Source organism: Symsagittifera roscoffensis, chromosome 10, assembly GCF_963678635.1.
Source record: "Symsagittifera roscoffensis chromosome 10, txSymRosc1.1, whole genome shotgun sequence".
Lineage (NCBI taxonomy): Eukaryota > Metazoa > Xenacoelomorpha > Acoela > Convolutidae > Symsagittifera > Symsagittifera roscoffensis.
In genome coordinates, this window is record NC_087071.1 from 46796589 (window position 1) to 46823884 (window position 27296).

A 27296-nucleotide genomic window follows, 5' to 3' on the forward strand; every position below is an offset into this window, starting at 1 on the left:
AAGTTTGGCTTAATTCAGCTGCTCTCTTGCTTCTTTCGCTCGATATAAAACGAAAACTCTAAATTTTCTAACTGGTTTTTTCTCGACACTAGGAAACTTTTGGTTTATGTGGTTCCAATCACGACTGAAAGGGCTTTTATATGATATATCATTCAACCCAATCCGAGTATTACTGATTTAGTACCTGATTTTGCATGGAAAACAAAAAGCAAATAAAAACACCCGAATACAAAGTTTCTCCCCATATTCTCAATGGTCGGAACAGAAAGGCCTGCTTTCACCTTTTTGATGTAAAATTCTGTTGCTTTTCATGAGTCGATGAACTTCGTGATGATTTTTTTTTCAAGAAAAGTTGTAAAATGGGTGATATATTACAATAGGTGGCAGATTCAAGTTAAATAGCAAGATCGATCTTTGTAATACTTCGAAAAGTTTGTATAATTTATTTCAGAGCCAAAAAGAAGTGTAATTTTGAATGTTCGAATGAAATTTCATCTGGCAGAGTAATGCATTACAAAAACTATCTTGGTGGCTTGACAATTGATTGAAAATGAAACGACTGTTGAGTTTAAGTCCGGAATGGCTTTCTTATACAGTTATTTTGGATAAGGTACGCTGTCTGTTCATCACGCTATCTTATTTTCGGCCGGATAGATTCGTACAACTTCTTAGTCTGTTTAATACCGATCCTAATCTTACTCTTATTTTTGCTAGTCTCAATAGGTCTAGTATACTACTTTCGAAGTTAAATTTATTCTTCTCTGGCTGAAACTATAAATGGATCATGATTGGTTAATTCGAAGTATTTTACAGTCATAGTTATCAAGAATATAATTGGATTTATAAAATAGCTGTTTTGAACTGGTTCCAATATAAGGCATAAGAGTTGTTCAAATTTAATACACGCGCTTCTCAAATAGTTCTCAAATGTAAATTATATGTAACTACTCCAATAGTTCTCCAATGTTACCCTCTAATGTAACATATCACCGTAAAATGCTCTAATATCAACAGAAGTGCATTCATACTTATAAATGCGCATACGAGTCTCCTAAATATATGGATAGTTTTTGAGTTAAATTTAAGTTCAGTTGCTAGAAGGTAGGTAAAAAGCACTCTCCGATTAAGAAAGCCGAAATGATGAGTAAAAAAAGCGATCAATTTCTATCGAAAGTAAAATTTTTTAAGATTTCCCTGCGGAACTAAAACTTTTCTTAATAATCCAGTTTTCTCAAATTGAGTTAGTTTAATAAAAAAATGGCCAATTTTAATTTGCTCTCGAAATTCAAAGAGCTCGAAGACCATACAGTTTTGTTCACACTTGGGAAGTTGAAGTTTCTTCAAAAAACAAGTCATTTTTTTCTCTTTTCTTGCGCTCGACTCTTTTCCAACTGTCTATTAGCTATGTTTTTGATTTATTCAAATGAGCTTATAACAATTATTAGTGCTTGCAAAGAGATGGTTTGTGCCTTATCTTAAAAAAAGAGTTTTTTGGAAGTTATGAACTTTGTGTTTAAAAATTTAAAAACTGAGAAATAGTTCACTGGCTTATTGTTAGGGTAATCTATAGTACATGAAGCACCCTAGAAGCAAGCCAGTTTGATTTCAATGTAGCTTGAGTAAAATACATGTATTATGCTCTGAGGAGTTTTGTGCAAGCAAAAACGATCCTCCAACAGCGCAGATTACTCTTGTTTCGGGCATTGATCCGTCGTGTATTTTCTCTAACACGTCTCCGCTTTGCAGTGTGTTTAAGTCTATGCGATACATCTCGGAGTTCTTTTTCCGGTAGTCAGATACGCAGAAAAGACCCTCTTGTAAATTTGCATTGCTTCCAATCCAAACTATATTTTGAACATTGTCCATTCCAATAAGTGTGATGTACTTTATTTGCCGTTCGTCTTCCATTTCTTTGGCTAAAATTACAAAAAAAATAACTATTATACACCAGCTCCAGAAGGAAGATAGCTGTGCAAGGTACACAGAATGTTCCGACCTCAGAAGTTTAAATTGAGAAGCTGCCATGGTATAGAAAAAGACCAAAGAACTTCAGTTATTTTTAAGAAATTTAAACCTTCTCAGAATTTTTTAAAATTTCATTTGATGTTATTTCAAAGAGCAATCGAATTAGTTATAACACTGCCAAGGTTTAATAATTGTTTTTAAAAATCTACAAATTACGCCGTTAACCAACTTGGCTATTAAAATCCAATTTACTTACAGCTTGTTTCATTTTGTTTCATAATGTTTTCAATTGACTTGTTCTGAACCGACTGCTTGTGATTATATCAAGAAGACCCAAAGTGTTAGCAAAATACCGCATAAAAATTTGAAGAAATAAGGTTCTTATCCTGTTATTGTCAGTTAAATAGATTTCTGAGAAGTCCCTAATAGATAAAAAAACATATGAGGAAACGTTAGAGGATTTGGCTGTTTTAATTAGTTTTTGAGGCACTTTCAAATTTGGTGATCATTTTCGGCGAAAACTTAAGCTTTTGTCAAAAACCATTGCCGATATTTATAAATGGAAAGACTGGCTGCTCTCTACCCTGTGCTTGTATATTCCCATAGTCTCTTTTTACCCTACTCCGTTTTTGAAAAATGCTCCATTTTTGAAACAATCATCGGGAACTTTGGCTGCAGAAACCGCTACGCCCTAAAATGTGTACAAATTAGTTATGGCCTCTTAAAATCGTTTTTTGATGTTTGAGACGTTTGTTTTATAAATTTTTTGACTTTCTTCGGATACTGCTCCCAAATCTTGGGTTAAGGGTTCAATTCAAATTATTGGTTGTAGGTCTCTATGATAAAATGTTCCTTTGTTACGGTTAATTCTACTTAGTTACAAATAAGATATGTTTAAAAAGTGAATTAATCTCTAAGTTAAAACATTAAAAAAGTGAGCGGTCATTCTCTCCGTCGGAGAGAATGAAGATAGCAAGGTCAAATCAAGATTAACCAGTTAAGATACTTTAAAGTAATTAGTGAAATAAAACAAATGGTAAGAATCACAACATTCCCCTTAGTGGGAAAAAAATTTAAGTTACTACGCCATGATACCTAACATGTTATCAATCCCTTTTTCTCCCTCTCGAGAAGTCCGACAAAATGAAATTTTAAATACTGCACAGTATAACAAATGTCATTTTGATGCTCCAAAGGAATGACGAAATTATAGAGGATAATAAATTTCCTAAATTCGGCGGATTGTAATCCGTAGTTACAGCTAAGTAAGCACTAATTGCGCTTTAGACAAAATACTAGTACAGATTATAAATGACAAAATGTGAGTTTTAAAATTTGATTAAGTTTAGCTGTCTCCTTCTATAAATTTTTCCAGCTCGGCGTTGAAAATTTCACTATCTAAGTCGATGTAATTTTCAAAACAGTGCACGGCATCTCTCAGAGAATCGTCAGTAGAGGCGATGGAGAATCGATCAGGAGATTGGGTGTAAGCTAGGTCCGGTGTACTGTCTTCCGGTAGTGTGTTGCAAATGTTGGTCTGATTATCCAAGGGATTCTCTCTGAAAGTTTGTGTGGGGGAGCTCGAGCTGTCATCCTCGTCCAGAAATATAGGGTTAATAGCGGAGCCTGGTTGGTTTTCTAGCTCATCTATAATATCTATGAAATATCGGTTACCATAGAATTTAGGGGGGCCAACATTTCGGCTTGAACGTCTTAAAATAAGTTCGTTACCGGTGGTATTAATTTCCTTAGGATGTCTATCCTCGCTGGTTCCAATTTCGTCTGAGGAGTCCTCTATTTCGAAAACTGGGAAATCGACCGGTTTTTCTCCCACCAATGGTTTTGTCCAATCCGAAGGAATGTTTGGCGGCTCCGTTGTCGTAGCCGTAGAAGGTTCTTCAGGTGGATGTGAGGTAGTTTGAAGTGCTGGTTTTATACTAATTGGGCATTCCGCTGTGTCCGAGGGTTGAGATTGTTCGTCTAAAATCTCAGGTTTTATATTAGTTTGATATGTTTTAGGGTCTAATGATGAGGTAGGTTCTTTTTTAAAATTGTCGTTATCTGAAATGAAGCGTTTTCTTATCATTTCTCTACATGGGAAACCTCCCGCAATCCATTCCCAATCGCTAATGTCCGACGTATCCGACAAAATAAACATTGATTCGTCACCTGCTAGGTATCCAGTATTCGACGTCGAGGCTTTATTTTGGTTCTTCTTCGATTTGTTGGATTTTGAAGGCTGATTCGTTCCTCTAGATCTGGTGGTGACCGGGGTGAGCGACACTGTTTGTCTTCCTGACTTAGTGTCTGGTTTCCGCGTCTGTTGTGTCTTCGATTTGTATGACTTTCTTGGACCTACTTGTAAATCATCGTTAGAGAAAAAAGGAAAGGAGATATTTCCTTTGAATGAACGAATTGTAGAAGATTTAGACTTTGGAATGGCGATGTCCGATTTTCTAATAATTTTTCCGTCGGATAATTCAACCGTGGATTTTGTTGAGTTTATTATTTTCTGACCTAGTTGTTTATAGAAGGGATTTCCGTTTATACTTCCGTTGGTTTTTCGTAGTAAATTACCTTTAAACGGACTGTTTAAGGCCACTCGAGAAGATGAAGGTTTTGAGGTTGTTGGAAGGTCTGAGTCGTAGCCTTTCTCCAGTGGTGACTGGTTCTTTTTCGGTACTAGAAGGTCTTTGTACCCGTCCTCTATCCGATCGTCAGCATTCCAGTCAAGGGCCCTTTCTCTGCTTAAGATCGACTTCCCTTTGTCTAAAAATCCACCGGATAATTTATTAGATGCCAATTGCTTCCAGATCGTGTTCGGTTTTCTATTAAAGTGTATTTCAAACGGTGAGCATTTTATTTTTGATTGGAAGGAAGATCGTAAATTCCAAATGATTTTCGAAATGGCAATTTGTAATGTAAGTTTTTGTTGTTCCAAAGACATTGCTAATAATTTGATTTTTACAGTATGAACAAGTTTTTCTACAAGACCGTTAGAACGATGATCCCCAACTGTACAAAATATTAATTTGATATTAAGAGAATTGCAAAACAATTTAAAATCCTGACTAGTAAAACAGGATGCGTGGTCAACACGAATGGAATTAGGAATCCCATGGAGATAAAAATAATCTTGAAGGAATTCAATTACCGTGTTTGATGACGTTGAAGAAGTAATTTTTGCTGATGGGAATTTTGAAAAACGATCTATACATAATAAGATGTATTTATTGTTTCCCCAGTTGTTATCTAATGGACCGGCAAAATCGAGGTTTAATTCCTCATTTGGTTCAAATAAAGTGGGGAGTTCGCTAATTTGTGTAGTTGGTATGATGCTTTTTATATTCTTACCAGTTTGAGTGCATTGTGTGCAATTAATCCCGTGGAAATAAATTTGTCGGTTTATATGTGGCCACCAAATATATTGTGCCAGGTATTTCATACCGAATTGGCCAGGGTGTGATTCGTGTAGAGTTTTTAGAACGGCGTTTCTAAGTGTAAACGGAATAACCAATTTTCCATCCATATATAATAGTCCGTCGGATTCATGGAGGTCTTTCGAAAATTGGTGTAAGTAACGGGAATTTGCGTTGATGTTTTCTACTTTTTCCTGTAAAGCTTTCACAATTGGGTTTAACATCTCGTCATCTTCCGTTAATAGAGCAACCAACTTTGCATTGAATAAAGTATTTAAATCCAAAGGTCTTTCAGGTAACTTGAGGTTTTCTCGAAATTTGGTTACTAACTTTTTGTGCTCTGAGGAAATTTGGAAATCAATAGAGACCTGTATTCCGGAAGTGGAGGGATTTACTACAATTTGGTTATTCGACATATTTACACTATTTATAAGTTTGAAATCCGAAGGATTACTAATTAAGCTACTGTTGATAATTAAAAAATAAATAAAGGCTGAATTTGATAGAAGGATTTTAGTAGAATCTGTGCTTGAGAAATCCGAGGGAATACATTTAGAGTTACAAAATTCTGTTCTATAGTGTTTTTGATTGCAGATTGAGATGGAAGAATTGACGAAATTCAATGCTGTAATTATTACGTGATTTCGTAATTTCGTGTACTGGGAATTTTCCGAAATTGAATTAATTGAATTACGTAATGGATTTTCATTATCCAAAGGATTGAGTGCATTATATATTTTTTTGGTAGTTGCAACTACGAATTCTTCGTCGTAATGGGATGGGGAAATTGCTTTACCCGAAGGATTTCTTGAAATTAGATCGGTAAAACCCATATCTTTTCCCGCTAAATGTTTGATAGTAAAATTGAATGGTAGAAGACGATCTACCCATCTTGTCAATCGGCTATGGTACGTTTTATTTCCGTGATTAGGTGACAGAGCGGAAAGGAGAGCTTTGTGGTCGGTAATAATTTCAAATTCGGAACCGTAAAGATAATTTTTGTAATGTTCCACCGCCCATACAACTCCTAATAACTCTAATTCGTTTGTTGAATATTTGGATTCATGAGGATTTAAAAATCTTGAAGCAAATGACACTGTTTTCCAAACGTTTTCATGGAGTTGTTCGAGGGATGCACCTAACCCATTGTGTGAAGCATCGGTTTTTACTCTCGTGGACTTTTTTACGTCGAAGTGTGTGTTTTCGGTAAGATTTACTATTTCTGATTTAATCTTATCGAATGCTTTTGAGTGATCTTCATTCCAAAGGAAAATTGACTTCTTGTTTAAAAGAGGTCTAAGCGGGCTTCCGAGGGATGCTAAATTTGGTACAAATTTAATGTACTGATTAGTTGACCCGAAGAATGATCTTAATTCTTTTAGATTCTTTGGAATTGGAATATCTTTGATTGCCTTGGTTTTATCGAATAATGGGGCGATTCCGGATTTCGATATTTTAAAACCGAGCCATTCAATTTCTTTTTGGAAGAATTTGCACTTCGACCATTTAACTGCGAAATTGTAAGTGTCTAACGTTGATAAAATTTTGTAAACGATTTTCTTGTGATCGTTAAAACTTCCTTTGGAAGCGACTAATATATCGTCGAGGTAGCAATTTGTAAAAGGAATGTTTCCCAAAGTTGAGTCCATGACTCTCTGAAACTCGTTTGGCATATCGCCGAGTCCGTAAAAACCCGTTAAAAATTGATAAGTGCCTGTTATATCTCCGCCGACTAGACTAAAGTTGCATTGGCTGCTAGTAAAATTGTCCAGTGCGAGTTGACTATATGCGTTCTTTAGGTCTAGGTTTGTAAACCATACTTCTCCGGCAGAATTGTCCGAAATTTGAGCCGCCACGTTATCAACTAATTCGTGTATATTAGGCATCTGATATTTGTTCTTGTATATTTGTTTGTTGATGAATTTTGAATCAAGGGCTAGCTTTATCGATTTGTCTTTTTTACAAGTAATAACTATCGGACTAATAAATCTGTCCTCGTCACAGTTTTCTAATTTTTTGATGTGTCCTTCGGATTTAAGCCTGTATAATTCTGTTTTTACTGAGTCTAGTAAGTGTAAAGGGACCCTCCTGCCTTTTAGTTGAATTGGCTTTAATGGTTCATGAAAATGTGTTATTTTTGTTTGATTCTTTATTTTTCCAATCCGAAGGAATAGTTGTTTGAAGGTTTTTCCAATCATTTCTATTTCATTATCTATGTCAAGTGAAATAACGGAATTGATAAACTTACAAGTTCTCTTGTTGGTGGTTGTTGCGTATTGTTTTTGTGAAACTTCGATTCCGACTTTTGGTAAATTGTCATTTCCCAAGATGTTTCTTTCATGACCTTGAGTAGGAAAGAAGTGGCATTCCTTGTGGGACCATCCATTTGAGAAAATTGGGACAATTACTTTTCCAGTGATATTTATTGCATTGTTAGTAAATCCACAATAGAGATCCTTGGTAGCTTTATCCACTGGATATATTTTCACGTAGGGGTCTCGTAGTCTCAACTCGTGTAACACATTCTGTTTAAGGAAGCTTACAGGGCTTGCTGAATCCACCTGTATGTTCAGAATTACTTGGTTTTCATTTCCTAGGCCGATATTTAGTAGTTTCTTCATCTCCTTTCCTTGATCATCGTAAATAGTTGTTACGTTTAATACTGAGTAATCGTCGTTATCACTTTGTCCAGACTCTGACCATGCATTTATTACTCCACAGCATTCTCTATTAGCGTGGTCAATATGTACATCTGGTTGTTCCGAAGGATAATGATGATCCGTATTATTTACAATTTGGCTATCCACAATATTTACATTTTTACGGCGTGATTTACAAAGTCTAGTAAAATGTCCTCGATATTTACAAGTCGTACATGTTGTATCTTTAGCCGGGCAAACCGCTAGATGTCCTTTTGTAAAACTTCCGCCGCATTTCATACATGTGTTGTTTCTTTCAATGTTTAGGGTGGGTTCTCTTTTTACATTAAAATGATTAAAAGATTTGTTGGAAGAATATCCGCTGGATTTAAAAGTACTCGTCATCTTTATGTGGTTTGTAATTCCTTTTTCATCAATCAGGGCTACGTTTAAGGCTTCAAGTGGTGGTAATGTTTCCGTGAGAAGTTTCCGTTGGATATCTGAATTCTTCATGTTATTAATAAAAATATCTCTAATCCATTCATCTTCTCCTGTGGGAATGTTACATCGTTTTGCCTTTTCAGCCAGTGCACCCCAGAATTGTTCTAATGATTCTCTGTCCCTCTGTTTTCTGTTTAAGAGTTTGTGTCTTTCGAAGGTTATGTTTGTTTTTCTCACAAAAGCTGTGGACAAATTGTCCCAAAATTCTTTGAAAGAAATTTGTAGAACTTTGACTCTTGTGAACTTCTGGCCGAATATTTTCTTTCCTTCGTTTCCAAGGGCTAGATAAAGTATGGATCTTAGTTTTTTGTCCGCCTCTTCCAGTCTCATACCGTTGAATTTCTTGGTTTCTAACTTTATTGAGGCCATTTCTTCATCATCGAATCTCTTTTGTTCTTGGATATTCCTCTCGATGCGTGATGTTTTTTGAGCGTTGGATTCGTTTTCCGGCGGGTTTTCCAATGTTGGGGGAGGTGGGTGATATCGTTCCGTTGGATTCAAGAGATTTTCGATGTCGATATTCTCTTTTGCGATTATCGCTAGCTGGAATAGATCGCTCCACTCTTCCCAAGGAATTGGTGGGTCCACTGTGTGGTTCTGCCAAAATGAAGGTATACCTCTCACGTTTGATTCGTTGCTGTTTGACTGCGCCATGATAAAATGTTCCTTTGTTACGGTTAATTCTACTTAGTTACAAATAAGATATGTTTAAAAAGTGAATTAATCTCTAAGTTAAAACATTAAAAAAGTGAGCGGTCATTCTCTCCGTCGGAGAGAATGAAGATAGCAAGGTCAAATCAAGATTAACCAATTAAGATACTTTAAAGTAATTAGTGAAATAAAACAAATGGTAAGAATCACAACACTCTACCCTGTATAACCGGCAACGCGCTGATTTCTAGAAAAAAAAGTAACAAGATAAGTTTCTGTAGAAAAAACTTAATTAAATTTTTACACAGGTGAAGAAATTCAAAAACTGCAACAGTTCAAAAGTTTCTGAAAAACTCATCTTTTTCAAAAGTAGGGCTGATTCATATCTTTGCATGCAAATTAATAATTCTATTACAAACTTAAACCAAGCGAAGAAATAGTCAAAAGTTTAAAAGGTTTATTTTTAAAAATCTTGCAACCAAATAAAGTAACTCAAAAAGTTTCCACTCCTTTCAATCTGTTCACATGACTTTCCTTTCACAAGTTTCTTTTTACTGAGAGGGATAGAAAACATTCCTTTGCTTTTATACCGTAAAAATAGAACAATTGGCAACTTAATTACCTGAAACATCGCAAAAAATATCGAAGGTGTTATAACACAAGACTTTGAAATATAGTAAAAAGTGCTGATATCTTTTTGCAAGCTTGCATTGTGGCAACTGCAACTTTTTGGTAACTACTAGAAAGAAGTTTGTCAAAAAATTGATTATCTACTATCTTGTAGTTGTCAGAAAAATGTCACATTTGATCGTTTTTGTGAAGCTTTTTAGTTTTTCTGAAATTTATCGTCTCAAATCTGGGTTCAATAAATAGTACAGGTTGTCGTGTATCCGGCGAGGTCTTAATTTTGTAAAAGTCAAACTTTGAAGTGTTCAACGTTTTCCGGAAATATTTGTATCTCGAAAACTACCCTCCAAAATCTGAGATTAAGTATTCAATCAAAAACTGGTTATAGTTTTTTTAAATTAATAACGATCTACGTCCTAGTTTCAAGGAAAAAGCAAAGGCCTCAAAAAACGCAATTTTTAATGACTTTTGACTGTTTTTGTGAAACTGTGTTCTTCACAAAAACTACTGTCAAAAATTTCTATTAAATCAATAAAACATACGTTCTTGTTTTTTCTTAAAGCTGTCCTTTAAAAATGTCAAACTCTGAATTGTGTACCGAGTTTCTTACTTTTCATGAAAACTACGCGACTAAATCTTAGTGTAGTTTTTAATATAAATATCAGGTTCAGACTGTTGCTTTTTGCTGCTGATTCTGTGGCGCCATAGTTTTTGTAGAAAAAATCAAATGCTACTGAAAAGTCGATTTCGTTAATTGTAGACCGTGTTTTGGAAACTTGACTTTTCTCGGAAACTACTTTGCCAATAAGGAGGTTACGGGTTCACCCGAGTAGGCAGGTTTGGAAATCATGAATCTGTATGAAGAGCTACTTATGTTAAGTGAATAAAAGGTTTTATTCTCGGTAAAATCTTTTTTTTTTAAATCGTAAATCGACATTTTTCGAGATCAAGGGTTAAGTCGAGCTAAAATAGGAGGGTTAGTGTATATAAACCTGGCTAAACATCTAGTTATTTTTTAGTGAAAACAATGTTTTCTCGGAAAAGTCAAATCTTTGAAATTTGATAGTTTTTCGGAACTGTCGACCATCAAAATAACAAGTAGGAAATAACAAGTTGTAATTTCATTGCACACAAATCTACGCCCTAACTTCAAGAAAACAACCGTTTTGGATTTAGAAAAATTCTATTTTCGGAAATGTGACAGTTTCTTGGACAATTTGATTTTTCTCAGAAACTACTCTGCCGATCTTGCACTTAAGTATTGAAAAGATAGGTTATGTGGTTTTTATGGCTAAGTGGGGTTGAAGTTCAGAGAAAAACAGTCATGGACTTGTGAAAGTCCATTCAGGTTTCAACCAATTAAACCGGCTAAAAATCCATGCTTTAGTGGTTACTTATAAGGTTAGCTGAGATGTTGTCGTGTACTCCGGGAAAGTGCAATTTTTGCTTTGTCAACCGGATTCTTTTTCAACACTTTTTCAACTTCTATCTTGTCAATTTTGAGTTGAAAAACTTAAACCCAAAAAAGTTTTGGGGCTTTCCCTGTATTAGCGGCCACTCGTCTTCTTTCATAGAGAAACCGTTATGGACTTAAGAAATGTCATTTTTCAACCCTTTCTTGAAAACCACCGTGCGGCTTCGGATATCTGGGGCTCAATCAAATAAACAACTGTGAATCAAGTATTTTTGCTAGTTTTTGATTTGTTCTTTTCTGTTACTATTCTCTCATTTAACTCATTTAACATTCATTAACTGTATATTTAAAACTTACAGTGAGTCATACAGGTACCTCCAGCTTTAGCTGGGCCCTTACTATTTTCTTAACAAAAAAAATCTTATGCATTATGAGTTAAGTATGAGGTAACTTAGCTGAAATAAAAGAAAAGTCTACATATTTTTTGTAACTTGAACGATGATTTTTCTTCTGCTCACTAAAAATCTCCTGTTGTTTCTAGTGGTTTTTTGGACTGTAGCAAGTATTTTTCACTTTTTCACAAAAGAAAAGATTTCTGAACTCAAGCAAGTAGTTTCATCTTAAAAAGTCGTGGATTGCCTAACTTAATTCCTGGTAGACGTCTATTCACGCTTCAACATTTTCCATTAATAAGTTTTGATTATTCGCATTTTGGGAAATTCCTGATTAAAGAATGACCGGCTTTTGGTCTCACCTGGGGTGATCAAAGACACGGAATGACCGGCTTTTGGTCTCACCTGGGGTGATCAAAGACAAACTTGGAACTGCAATTGAATTAAAAACTATACACGTTTGTGAATTTTGCGAAAAATACTATTCTTAATTTGAACTACCGAAAAAAAAAAGAATTTTCTTGAGCATGGTCCAAGAGAGCTAATTTAAATGTTGTAAAATCTTGAAAAATTGCGCAAATGTTTTTTAATCCTCATGGGTGGCATAATCCGAGTCACTGAATTGTTTTCTATGACTTTTTTACATCTTGATAAATTTCTGTTTTTTTACACTTTCTTTAACAATTACCCCATGCAAATTGCTTTGAATTCATTTTAATGTACCTCTAATTAGAGCAAAAAAGATGTCCCTGTTTGCAGCTGACGCAACATCCAGAAGCTTTGAGTCTCGTCGCCAAAACAGATGTTGCATGTGCGAGGAAGCTTCCTCACCAAATTCTGTTTTTGTAACTAAAATTTAGCCATCTTTTTGCTGAAAAGTAAGTCTTTAAATATTTTAGAATCGTTTCACTTAAAACTACATTCACTAATCCTTTCAAGTGTTATACAGATTATGTTTGTAATGAATTTTTTGGTATGCCATGTATTTTCCCGAAAAATTTAAAAGATAAGTGATTGAATCTACTCATTGTGGTATAGAAAGTAAGTTATTAGTTATGAAAAATAATAATGCTTGTGGCAGATTCAAAAAATCAATATGTTTGCAATCAAATAAAGCAAATGAAGCTAAATATGCTATTTGTACATAAGTTCAATTGTTTCGCCAAAGCGATCAGAGATGTTTAAATCGGAGATTGGCAATATTTAGACTTGCGATGGGAACTAGACTTTTTCCCGTCAACAACTTTGCTTACAAGAAATTGAGCTTGTTTTAATATTGAAATTTTGCAACAATCAGGTTCCTTAGCACTTGACCTGTAGGTAAAGCGGTTGCTTTTGCACCTTAAGCCTTGGCATTCGAGTCTTGGCAGGACCTTGTTTTTTTCGGTGTCTGAAATTGAAATTTTTTCCTGGAAAAGTTGGATAGTCGAAATATAGTTTGTCCACTGTAACCTTTATTTTGCGCTGTAAGCTGTTTTCATCGTTGCCTCAAGTGTTGTTGATGGATTCTTGTAGTTTTAAAAATTTATTGTCCCTGATTTGTATATGTTCCTGGCAGGACCTTGTTTTTTGTAAGTATAAAACTAAAACTTTTTTTCCGGCTTAGGTGCCACATCACGCTTTTTTCTTCTGCGGTAAGCAAATATTATGGTAGTTACAAGTGTTGTTCATCGTAGCTTCAGGAGGACTTGAAACTTAAAAGTTTTTCTTAAAACCATTTTTTTTTCGGCTGAGCTGTTGTCTGCTCAAAGACTTTCGGCTTTGTTTCCGCCTCGTAAGTTTTTTTTTGCAAATTTGAAATACTTATTTCTTGCTTGGCTTGTTCGCTCTGAGTTTTTGTTTGACAAAAACAGGCGTTATGAAAATGTATGGGATTGTGTTTTTTGTTTTATTTCTTTGAGGTGGTTTGGAGTTTTTTTCTTTTCTTTAAGAGTTAAGTTTTTCTGAAAAGCATTTGTTCTGGTTTTTAAGAAATGGTTATCAATGGATAGACTACCTAATCTCTTCTGTGCCTGCATATTCCTCTTGTCTCGTTTTACTTTATTTCATTGTCTAGAACCTTTGAAAAGGTCTGCTGGGAGAATATTGGACCCATGTTTTTGGATCTTTTCGTTTTATTAAAAATCACCCTACCAAATCAACTATTTTGGGCTTAATTGATGGAGCTCGTTGTTTGAAGTTCACATGCGCTAATGGCCACTCTCAAATTTCTTAACACAAAAAGTTATGGCCCCTGGAATTGTCAATTGATTGATTTTTTGACCGCTTTTTAAAAACTTATGACTTTCCTCGAAAACTTCCTTATCAACTTTGAGATTTTTGGTTCAATGGAGAGAACATAATGTGAAATGTTTGCTTGACATGGTGGCATTTTCGGAAGTTTTTTTAAACAGTTGGTTACCGGACTCAGAACTGTCAAAATTTTCTCACGTAGTAGCGTTCCAAATCCGAGATCTTGGGTTAAATTGTCTTAACAGTTTAGAGGAAACTCCATTGTATTAGCGGCTTAGCCCAAAAAATTTTTACATAAAATATTATGGTCCTCATTTATTTGGTCTCATTTATGTAGTCTTTTTTAAATGTTTTTGAACCGTTTTTCGAAACTTTTTGGCTTTTCTCGATAATCCCCCTTCCAAATCGGAGATTTTTTGAGTTCAATTGAAATAACAAAATGTGTGAATTTTTTCAGCATCAGTTGCTGCGCCCTACTTTTTTTGACAAAAAGTAATGATTCTCGGGTAAGTCATATTTTAGATTTGTTGACCGTTTTTTTTTGGAAACTGCTTAACTTTTCTTCATAACTATTCTGCCAAAACTACATCAAGAACTGAATCGAAATAAGAGGTTGTTGGAAGCCTCACTGCTTAAGCAGCTACGTTCAACTTTTTTAGAAAAAATTCTGGTCTTCGGAAAGTCAAATTTTGTAACTTTGGGCGTTTTTCGGAAAATTCCCTTAATTATTTGCTACTGAAATAAAAACTGCAAATTATCAAACAGGTTTCTTCAGCTTTAGCTGGGCCTCGAGACATACATCGAGACATACGAAAATTTTAGTTCATCTATTTTTTATAATTTTCCTTTTTTCATAAATTTTTCATGCTTGTATTGAATCGCAAGTCGTTTGAAGCTATGCCTCACCTCTGCAGATTTTTTATGATTAGTTTTGATATGTTTTGTGTTTATTTACTTACATTGTTATATTTTCAAGATGAAAATAAATAGCTTTAATCACACAAAATTCATTAATTAAAAGTAAAACTAAAAGCGATGCTGTCTGTTACTTCTGTTTAATTCCTGTGTAAAAATTGAGTAGCATTCTATTTTTTTGAAAAAATAAAAGATCTATAACAGACCATACAATTACCGTTAGCCTTACTTATAAGCTATTTATTTTTCGTACATCTTAGAAGACCACGAGTTAAATGTGGGTCCCAGTATCATTAGGCTTCTCGTGGTGGGACCGGCTACGGCGAAAATGATGACATCCTCCTCCCTTTTGGTTGGTCGTGTAGGACCGAGGAACAAAATCAAAAACCAGTTATGTAAAAACTGCTTCTCGGGAGAAAAAAATATATTTTAGACCAAGGGAAAAGTAAATGAGAAAAGATGAACAATAGTTTACTTTACGCTTCATTAAAACCCATATCAGTAATTAGGTGGTTTTGCGGTTTCCGAAAAATTGCTCTCTCAAGTAGAAAGTTTTCGGCTAGTTTTTTGTTGAATAAACTAGTTTCGAACTCAAACAAAGCAAGATAAGGGTTTCTGGCAAATTTACAATTAGACTCTACAGAAGATTATCCTTTTGTTTTTTTTTGTCATTTTTTTCTTTACAATGGTTGGACTTTAAACCATCAGTAATCTGCCTCATTGAGACGTGGTTATCTGAGAAAAAGTCTAGAATAAACACACAAAAATTTGATTCACGTAAAAATTAAAACAAACGTGTAGAAAAAAGAAATCATGCATATTTCAGTAATTTTCAATTTAAAAAAAATTTTCACCAGTGTTATACATAATAAAAAAATATATCAGTTATTTGCATACTACCAACTTCGGTTCCAGAAAACGTTTTTAGAAAATCAACTTGACAGTTTTAATTGTTTTCTACTAGAAAACGTTTTTTTGCGGAGATTTTAACAACAATTTCTGTGAAAAAAAAACCAAGAAAACTGTGTGAATATCACATTGTGAATTGTTCAATGTAAAATTTTGAAATTCATTTATCTAACTAGTATTGCATCAAAATGTCGCAAATCAACGAATGCATTGCAAGAAAAGGAGCCAATGAAAAAAATCAATCGACAAAGGAAAAAAATAGCGAGTGTGACTAGCGAAAAAGTAACATTTTTTTAATTAATATGTTGCCAAAGAATTTGAATTATTTGCATACGAATGACCATGTCATCAAAACTTGCTAACTAAAAATCAAAAACAAACTAACACAGATGAGTGACAAGTTTTTCCCACTTAAGAGGGAAAGTTTTGCATGAAACCAAGAAGATAGGTAACGAAACGAAAAATTCCTCCACTAAAAAGACAGACTAAGTCAAAATATTGAGAACGACAAATTAACCGCTGATCAGGCGGCTTTTTGAAAACATCCCTATTAAGTTGAATATTCTAAGGGGCAAGAAAAATGGAAAAGCTATTGAAATAAGTTGAACATTATCCCTGCCAAATAAAGCCTCAATCTTTTCAGATCTGTAATTGAAATTTAAGAAAAAAAATGAGTCAGCCACTCCAGCAAACTTCACTTGTGAAAAAAAGCTAGATTAAATTAAACTTGCAAGTGTCGGTAGTGTAATAACTTTTTGTCGATCCTTACCTCAGAACAGCCGAAATCAATATTCTTCAAAAACACAATACGCACGGCAAGTCCTCAATACACAATAAGTGCGAGTCAAATCTCACAAACAAGCATAGGTCAGACGACTAAGACATCAATTACTTTTTCTTGAAACACTGAAGAGATATGTTAGTAGATACTCTCGGAATTATGTTTTACAAATGCCTCGAACAAGTATTGTTCCCGAATACTAACACTTAACAAAACTTGTCCTGTTACATACAAGAGGCAGGAAAAAATCCCAGAAAAACATGGGAGAATTGGCAATATTGAGGAAAACTTTTAAAGTACTAAAAAACAATCGCACGAAGCAGTTCGTATGAAAATTCAATTTGATGTCGCAAAAAAACGTTGTTATTTTAAGCGCAACAAAGCAATGGTATCACTAATAAAAAAATTAACCTGGAACTAAAATGTAGTTTCAATACAGTTATGGTGCAATTTTATAGATTTAAAACTATGAAGCCTTCTATTTTATTTACGAAACCTTCTACTTTACTCAACAATCTGCCCAAAATTATCTTTAAGGACCTGCAGTAAAATTTTCAAAGTTTTAATTGTCAGATCGTCTACTGTATATTGTAACATTCGTCTATTGCAGTCACACATGAGGCTTAAGAAAAATAGGCCCTATAACCATTGGCTCAAGAGTCAGGGACACTATCTCTTGTGTTTTTCTACCTCAAATCAGTCGGAGCCAATTCGGTTCGCTTGTGACATGAGACTACGACCCGTTACAGCTTAAGGCTACTACCAAAATATCCCCCCACTCTAGAAATAAGAACGTCCCCATACTTAGGTCTCAAAATACCCAAAATACATGAACGCCGTTAAAAACCGGGTCGGAACAATCCGTTAAGTTACTTTTTATTAGACAGTGGAACTTTGATCCATTTCAGATGGATCAACCTAAAACTCGCCTTACCTCAACATAACAATCATAAAACACACTCTAGAAATTTAAATTAGTACTCACATTGTAGCACGCTCAAGAACTGGGAGTAATCAAGTCGGTAATCAACTCGAGAATTAAATAATGTAACTAAAATGAGTTTAATGTTTGTCAGTTTTAACAACAAGAATAAGTTTGTACTCTAGACTATAGTTTCTCGTGAACCATTGGGACACTCAAGTTGTCCACCTTTCCACCGAAGGTTCACTCTAGTCCAGTTTAGAATAATACTCCAGTCAAGTCAAAATAATCCAGTTCGTGGGAACACGCTTCTTTCTGTTTCAAATAGGACAGCTCTACTCTAGCTTTTATTGTGTCGGAAATTGCGAATAGCAATTTCCTACTGATTTATCTTGCAACTTTCCCGCGATTGTTACTCGATTGATCTAATTTTTCTTTTTCTTCTTTCAGTTATCGCGAGAAAATCGTGCATGACAGGCTCTATTCGAATTTTTGAAAAATCAAATTTCACTTCAAAATTAAGTGCTCTGGTGTTTCTCAAGGTCAAACTTCCAAATATGACCGACTGGCACATACTCCCCGGACTCAAGATCGATTTCCTCATCGCGTGCTGTCGTCTGCCAGTGAGTCCCAGAAAACCGAGTGTTGCTCAAGATACAGTGCCAGTGGTCATTTACAGAAGTTTGCAGCAGACTTAAGCTTATCTACACCCCAAAATTCACGGCCATATAAAATTTTCACTTTATCGCTAAACAGCAATCAAAATCTGCACACACCTGCACCCTTGAATTCTCGCTTTTCAAGCCAATCATTAAAAATTTCTTTTGTCCCATTTAATCAGGAAATTGTCATGCAGCATTTTGATTTATATAGTAAATATAGCATATTAATAGCAATATCTGATTCGTTAAAATTTCTTTTTCGTGAACCCAGATTTCATCCGGATTCACACTCAAGCCCCCCTTCCCTCTCAAGACTCAAGATCTCTTTGAGCCATCCGCTCACTTCGCACTCTTCGCCTTGGAGGTTCCGGACTCTGAGGTACTAGATACGGCAAACTGTCTCAACAGTTCTTCTTCATCATCGGAACTAATCACGATCTCCTCCCAAGCCTTCAGCTGTTCATAGGATCGCATCCATTCTCTTTGCTCCTGTAACCTCTTTGCCTGGTTGGGTAGTGCCTTCACCTTAGATTCTCGGTTCAAACAAAAGGAATTGTGAAGGCTCAGGCTCACGTTCTTCGCCAAGTCCTCCTCTAATATCGATTCCCTCGCTTTGGTATTGTCTCTAGACACTTTACCCACTCTCTTCCATCCTGTCGTGATCGCATTTCGATGGGTTAACAGGGGTCTCTTGAAAGCTTCCGGCCCAATCTCGGCCTGGAACTATCGATACTCCTTTTGATATTTTCTCATGTGGTCTTTTGTTGTCATGTATAACCATGACGTCAGTGTCGCTCTCTTCCATGTTTGGAGCAACCCCCACAGGTTTTCTGATCACGTTCTGTCTTTCATGGTCGCTCGTGTTTTCACTCTCCAACTTCAAAAGTTCTTCTCCCCAGATATCACTCAAGTCATCTCTCAACTCTTTCGGTACCGTCCCTCGGATTTTTCTCAACGGCTTGTGTGAATGATGCGACATCCGAGCCAACCTCACGCATTTGGGCACTGAAAAGGCTTTGTCTACTAATATTCTCTGGCTGGATGCTTCCACCATCGCCATGCGCAGTGGGTAGTGACTTCCGCACAAATTGGCCATCACTGACCCTATCAGAGATTTTGCGTTCAATGGCAGGCCATAAGCTTCGCTCATGGGAAACCCCATTTCCGCCTCGAGACCAACTTTCCAGCTCCGGATGTGCTTTTGAGTCACCTGCAATACTCCAGGCCCTGATTCCACGCTCAACGCAGTCACTAAATGGTCTTCAGACTCTAGCCTCTCTAGTGATTGCAAACTACACATTCTCGAGAAGAATCCGAGAGCCGTTGCTACGTTTACCGTAGTTCTCGCGTAACACTCCGCCACTATTTGTACTTCACTTTTCTCCCTTTCCGTGATGTCTTCAAACCAAGTGACTAGATCTTCTTTTTGGAAGGACAATATCCTGACACACGATCGTCCATCGCAGGTGTGCTCTCCACTCCCACACGTCAAATCCAGACAACTACCTGGCTCCATCTTCTTTGCTGACTCCAGACTGCTTATCTTTTCGCCTGACTCCTTCATCTGAGGCAAGATCAGTTTGTGCACCACACTCAATTTCGCTAAATCTTCGTCTTCCGTTGGTGCTAGCCTCACCCGCTCGGTGGTCTCTTTGATCAGACTCGCGTGGGGATGTGGGCACCAGGAGGGTCTCAGTAATTTCCATACCACTCCCAAGTTCGTGATCAACAAGCCATTGCCATTACCCATGTTCACCTCAACGCTCTTATTCGAGCGTGGAATGCTCACCACCTCCGGTGTTTTCTCAAGAATTAGGCCCAGGCTCGGCCTCTCTCTCTCCACCGCGTCTATTTCCACTATTTTTTCCGGACAAAACTTCAGCAGTTCCGTAACCTCATGGTTTCTGTGAGCACCTCCAGCTTCTGAATCTAAGAAGGGGTTGTAGGCTATCCCCATTACTCCTGACACGTATTGATAATCCCCTTTTTCACCGAGTCTCGAGTACTGCTCTGGCGAGGTCAGATTACGATGAACATCGTGTTCCTCTTCGAATTTCTTGTTGTAAAACCTCCGCACCTCATCCAGCTTTCTGTGGCTCTCTAGGGATAGTCTGGAGCCATCCTCCTTCTCTATTCCAGTACTCTGATATACGTTTAATATGATCGTCGAGACTCTCCTTTCTACGGTTTTACTTCCGCTTGCTCTTTGGTGGCCCGCCCAGGCTCAAGCCTGAATTATCCCTGGCCACATGTTGCATCAGTGCTTGATACACTTCTAGCATCTTGCCTCCGAACTTTAGCCTGTCGTACGAGGTCAGTGTCTCCAACTCTATTCCCAACAGACTCCATGTGAACATCAGATGTCCTGCGGTCCTAACGAAGGGATTCGCAATCAGTGGTGGTGCTGACGAGGGTGTCCTCATTGCCTCTAAAATGATCCTTCAACAAGTTCTGCCAGGATCTCTTCAGCTGGTTCGCCAATTCTATCTGGTTAATTTCAGCCTTTTGCTGGGTGGCCCAATTACGTCGTCTGCGAGCTACTCCACTGTCCAACTTCTTCAAGCAGTCTTCCATTTCCTTCAATGTCTCGAGGGCCACCCACCATGGCCGGGAGGTGTTCCTCGTCTTGCTCCTCTCCAGTGGATCACTCGTCACTTGCTTCCCCGTGGCCTGGTGCCCCTTCGAGACCCATTCCTTGCCAACATCCACTTCCCATGTCTGTCCGTTTGTTGAGCCTCTCTTCACGTTTATCTTCTGGGGCTTGTAGTCTTCCTCCGATGTCGAACTGGTGGAAGCCTCTATTTCCCTTTCCACTTCGTGTGGTCTTCTGAGCTCCGTGTTGCTCTTCTATGCTGCCGTCTTGCATCGCGCCAAAACCATGGGCGCCGTCTCTCTCAAGTTCCCTTCCGAGACAGCATCCACTGAAGGACTACTCAATCCCTCTACTTCTCTCTTCCTCTTGCGAATCTTCACATCTCTGCTTGAGGGTGTTGTCGTTATCATCACTGATTCGACCTCTCTGTCCACATCCAACCCTTCCAACTCTTGCCTCCCCCCTGCTCGAGCCTTAAGGATATTAGTACTTTTAATCATATTACTAGTCCCAACCTTATCCCCTTTTACAACATCAACTATTTTATCTACAGTTTTTAGTTTCAGAGTAGAGCTGTCTTTACATTTGTCGTCTCTGGTCCTCGATCGTGCCTTTCTCAGCTCGACCAGCTTGCTCAGCAGCTCCTTCCTCGCCTTCTCATCAAGGCCTGTCCCCATCAGAAGCGGTTCTCCGAACTTCACAACTGTGTCCCACAATTCATCTTTGAATTTGTCCAGCGTCGTCTCGCTACCCACTTCTCGATTGAATTCCTTCAAGAAATTTTGCCAAGCGTCGTCCTCCAGAGTCCCCAGGAACATGTCCTTGTTTCCTTCGTACGTATTCTTCTCCCTTTCCTCCGAGCTCAAGAGTATCATCCCCATATTGGAGGTCCCGCTCGCCAATGGCAATTCCAGGTTTTTCCGAGGAGACCGAGTCAGGGGTGGAGTGCCAGTGTCCACCCAATTCTCCTCGCTCAAGTCCTTCAACAGCTCTTGAGTGGTGAGCTCCTCCCCTGATGGCTTCTGCTCCGGCGTATTCCCCACTTCCATGTCCTCGCCGGCTTCGCTGAGAGTTTCATCCATGCTCTCTTCTTCTGACTCGGTTTTTCTTCTCCCGAGAACTCTCTTGAACCGGTCTTCCACGGGTCCACTCCTCTTGTCTCCAGGTGTCTCTACTGACAGGGGCGATGGTGTCGCCGGGTCCAATCTCTTATACTCCGTCAGAGCCACATACAGTTGACCTGCTGCGTCCAGTTCTCTTCCCTCCTGTCTCATTTCCACCTGTTCCAATCCATAGGGTGCCTTATATTTTCGTGTCGCGAACTTCATGTCGTCCGCCAATGCAATATTCCCCTCCTTCACGACAATCCTGCCATCGTCCCACACTGGCAGCATATTCTCAAGTCCCTCCTTCTCAAGAGCTCTCAAGACCTTTCGCACCTCATATCCGGGTGGCAGCGAACCTCTCATCTTTTTCGCCTGCTTCGTCCACGAATTTATTTTCGCCTCGCTAGTGTGGAAATAAACCGCCGCGGTGTAGCCGATGAACAGGGGGTCCCAGCCATCAGTGAAGTCCTTTTGCATTTCTTCCATCGTCATCTTCGCAAATATGGATGGACCTACCAAGGGACTATTCATCCCCAAGGTCATCCTCCTGACTACTGGGAACTCAGGCATGATGGCAGACAGGATTTCTCTCTCCATTGTGGTCTCCAGCTCCCTCTTGACCATTGCAAAGCTCTCTTTCCAAGCAGGAATTCTCAAGATCTCTCGTCCGTCAGCGGTCAGTGGGTTCAAGTTCCAGAACTTGGGATATGCCTCGATGGGGCCCTCACGCTTGCCTCCCATTCTACATTGCAGTTATCCCCTGAAGTTGTACACTATCAACTCGGCATCTTTCACTTCTCCAAAGAGCACCGTGTTACTCATTTGTGCCCTGAGCACCTCCTGCTGACACCAATTTAGTGCCGTCCCGTCCAGTACGCTGATGAGACTCAAGTGCGTTACAGAGTAACGATACGTCGTCACCAGGGGATCTGGAAATGCGTACGTCACCGCTGGACCGTAAATGCAGGTCACCACCTCCTCTAGACCTCTAATTATCCCCATCGGGTCCGACCTCATAGCCAGGCATAGGTCCGTCAACAGAGGCATACCTCCATTCGTCTTCTTCCACTCCTCTCTCGACTTTGGATTATTTTCTTCACCCGTCATGTGTCGATTCTGCATCATGAGGTACTGTACCAACAGCGTCTTCAGTCCCGCGGCACACTTGTAAGAGTAGGTTTCAATACTCGAGTGGGTCTTGCCCATCGACAGGGGCTCCCCATATCTCATTAGTCGATGAAATGACACCAATTCCCCATGAGTCAGGAGCACTAGTGCCAGGTACCCATCAACGCGGAGTGTCTCCACTCCTCGACTAAACATGTATGTTGGGCCCATGTTGAACAAGTATCTGAGGTAAACCAGATATAGAGCCAAGAGCAGGCTAATGGGCATGCCCAGAATCTCCTGCACAAAAGCTCCAAAGATAGTCGCCTTGGTGCCGAACACTTCCGCCATGAAGTCTCTGCCCCAGCAAGGACTCAAGAACTTTAGATTTTCGTGATCCCTTCTAGTCCTCAGCTCGCCCTCCGCGTGCTCTCTCCAGAACCCTCCAATCGTCACCTCATTGGCTGCCGAGACAAATCTAGCTACCGTCATCTCTCGTCCTTCGGCCAGCTCCAGTTGCTTCTCGAGGAAACTTCAGACTTGCTTCACGAGGGGTGGTGCATCCTCCCTCGTCTTGTTCGTGGCGTTCTCTAGTCTTGGTGTCAAAAATGGCCACCAACCATTCTCTTGTGTCAGACGGTATGCCATTGACTCTAGTTGCTTCTCCGTTTCGGCCACGTTTCTTCTTTCATTGCCCGGCACTCTGGACTTGCCGGTAGAACCCGTGACCGTCACTTCCATGCTCCTAAACCACAAGCTGGCCGTCAACTGGTTTATCGCTGGGTGGTCGTCCCCGATGACTGGGCTGAACTTAAGTTGTCTGGCAAAGTTCGATATCTCCAGCAAGAGCACCTCGTCCAATACGATCAGGATGTCGGCTAATCCATAAAAACCCCTCAGTGCATGGGATATGTCCGCCCATGCCGCTGCCAACTCTGATTTGCGGAGCCTCAGGTTTGATGGCTCCAATTCCCGATTGGGAGCAGCCATCAAGATTCGCCACTCGATTCCCTCTGCTATCAGTGTCAAGACCGCGTACACGAACTGTAGGGCAGGTGGGATACTCGCGTATCCAGGGGATGTAGTGAACACTACCTTCGTCTTGGAGCCGAATCTTGAGACCACATTCTCTTGCACCTCGTTCATCGCCGCGAACAATGTCTGAATAGCTTCCCATATCTTCGTCGGTGTTGTTCACCAACTTTCAGCTGCTCAAGGAGTCCAGCCGCGTGCAGATGATCATTCATTCCCGCAAACAATAGCAACTCAGGGTCACAGGGCATCTCCGACTTTATCGCCACCACTAGAATTAACATCTGATTTAGTTCAGCTCCAGGCAAAGAGTATATCAGCGTCCAAAACAACTTAGGAGACGTCCCTTCAAAGTCGGATCCCGCCACGATGACTACCCTCGCAGCAGCTGGATCTGCTCTATCGTAAACCGCCAACGTCTTGGCCAGCTGGGTACTCCCACAGGGCTTCCCGTACCTGGGATCTGCCGCCAACTTCGAACCTTCGTAGGCGGCATCCGGCAATTTCATTTCTCCCGGATTTAGCAGCTTGTCTACTACCCTCAATTGTGCCGGAGTCGCCAATCTGATTCTGGCAATGCTCGTTCGGTGTTTGGGAGGTTCTGCTATGAGTCCAGAGCTCCCCAGCAACTTGAGAGGTCTATAATTGACGGGTCCCATGATCGTCTTCGTGGGAATCCCTGTCAGGTTCGCCGTCTCCATCAGCTTTGCTCTCGAGAAGTGCGTTTCATGAGCCTTCAACCAATCCACGCAATGATGCCTACTTAAGTCTTCGTGTGACACTCGATCGATGCCCAATGTCTCCGCCAATTCTCGCCGGCATTCCAAACCTTCTAGATCCAGCCTTTTTACCTTTTCTTTATATTTCAAGCGAGCGGCCTCCACAGACCTCTCCGCCCTCTTGCTCTCTGCCACCACCACTGAGGATATTACCGAACTTGGGGGCGTTGATGATATCACCTCCTCGGATTCCATTGGTGTGGCACTCGGCAATCTGGCTTGGTTGCTCCTTGAACTGTCTCTAGAGTCGACCCTCGGTCCCAAACGACTGGACAAGGCCCTCGAGGCAAGGAATGGTGGGTTCGGGGGTGGCGCGAATGTGAATTGGGCCGTCTCTAGCAGGTCCGCCTCTAGCGCATTTATGTGTCCTTGAAAGACGTCATTCAGCCATTCTACTCCCTTCGGTCTATCAAAGTGGATCCCATCATTAGAGGTATCATCAGGGAATCCCGCCTGCTCCATTTGTTCCGCCACGTCTAACAATCTGAGGGGAAGCACACTCTTCCGATGGATCTCTCGGATCACCCCGTTCAGGTTTCGCACCTTCTCGTTCATTTCCACGGCATGCTGATCGAACTTCATGTTGTAGGGGACAGTGCATACCGTCAATAGGATGGGGTCCATCTGGATCCTCAGCTCCTCGAGAAGGCAGCACATCTTGTCGTGCAACCTCGTCACCTTCCTAGGTTCCCCTCTGGACACATCATTTGTTCCGATCATCAAGGTCACCGTGTATACTTTTGTCATCCCCAGAAACTCAAGTGTCGCCAATATCTGTGGCGAGGCGGCTCCAGCGAAACTCAAGATCCCCGTCTGCCAGCGCGATTGGATCCGGGTCAACACCCGCAATAGGCTTTCCCCTATAATTAGGTGAACCGCGCCTTCTGGCACGCGGGGTGGCGAAAGGTATTCCAACCAGGCTGCATCATGAAAGCAGTCTCTCCTGGCCCTCTGTTCCGAATTCCAATCCAACCGATTGTGCCTGTGGTATCTTTTTTCGGTGTTCTTTTTATAACTCGAGATCATGACGCTTCTGACCTGTTGTTCCCTCCACGTTGGGGGAAGCTCCGCCCTTGCTGAGTTCTCACGACTTTTTTGTTGTAACCTCTCGTGCAGCTCCTTCAGACGAGATGAGCCGCCGCTCACCTGACTGCCGCTCGAGGTTGAGGTAGGGGTGTACCCCAGCAGTACCACATCCATCAACGGGCGTATGGGTTGCGCCTCTAGGCTGTGCAGGTAGGACGTTGCTTCATTCGGGATCCAGACTTCCAACCCTTCACTCATGTGTTCTCTAGCCTCACGATCAAGATTGAACCGTCCTCTTGCCCTGGGGGCTTCATCCACTTCCATACGTGATTCTGGCCTCGAGGTAGTAACCACTCGCTCCTTCGGCCTGGCTCCTTTCTGTGCGTCAAGCTCACGTTGTCGTTGTTCTATCCTCTCCATCTCCGACTTCAGTTGCTCACAATTCGCGGCATTCTCGCGCACCCTCAGTTCCTGCTGATGTTCAGCCCGCAGTATCTCAAGCAACCTCAGAGTTTGATCTCGTTCGATGATCGCCTGGTCCCTTTCCAGTAGAGCTTTCTCCCGATTCAGCTTTGCTTGAACTCGATCGAGATTCGCCTTGTTCCTTTCTTTCTGCGTCTTCTCGAGTTCCTTCTTTAGAGTACTAAGATCCGGGTATGCCTCAGTCGTCTGTTGCGCTCGCGTCATCGATGGCACCTTGCTCGAGCTCTGGCCTGTCGACCTTGCTGATGGTCTAGATGGTAGTGGGAATTCTCCTGCGCCATATTCGGTATTGTTGCTAAGGCCAGGCTTCCTTGCCAAGTCAAAGCCCCTTACTCCTCCATCCGCATTCCAAGACAACCATCTGGTCTGCTCTTGATTGGATATCCCTCAGTGGTGTAGCCGACCATCAAGACAGCCTCCGTCGCAGACTCCCTGCACTCACCCTGCTCTTCCAGTTGGAGGATGGCATTCAACATTACCGCCATTCTCTCGTCTATCTGGGTATAATCCAGGTCCCTCATGCGTCTGTACAGCTCATCGAGAGTGGGCTTCTTCAGGGCCGTGGGCATGGATTTCCAGAGTCTGTCTGCCATTTTCTGTGACTTCAGGACGTATTCAAATGTTACTCGACTCGAGAATATACCAACTCAAGAATTCTCTAGAAGTTTTCCCTTGCAAATACTTGCTGCAGGTGTCGTTTGTCGCGAGTTTAGTTAAGATTTTCTTTTCTATCTCTCGCTGGAGTGTGGTTGGATTTTCAACTTTGTTTTTCAAACTTGATCTGAAAACAGAAACCATATCAAGACTTAACATGCCATGTTCCTAACCTAGAAACCCCCCTTTTACCAGTATGGTTAAAACCTTATCTTTTTTATCCCACTTAAAACAATTTCATATTGGAATTTCCCTAAAAGCATGCAGACTCATTTTATGTTTTAGCACCATCGATTCTTCTAAAATTCAATTGTCATGCCAATCGCGTTTTTAAGATCCCTTTACCTGTGCCGCACCCCAGTACCTAACTCAAGACTCCTCCTTCACACCCAACTCGAGACCCCCGTGTACCTAGCTCAGGCGATGCTCAAGTAGTATTTCTTGTGAAGATACACCATTATCTCAGTTTCCGCGAAGACTACGTGTA

General features: G+C 40.0%; 1 protein-coding gene across 1 annotated transcript in view; it reads right to left on the reverse strand.

Annotated features, from left to right (window-relative positions):
- The window catches only part of LOC134855216 (large ribosomal subunit protein eL33-like), a 425061-nt gene that overhangs the window by 238703 nt on the left and 159062 nt on the right, over positions 1–27296 (reverse strand). The window lies entirely within an intron of this gene.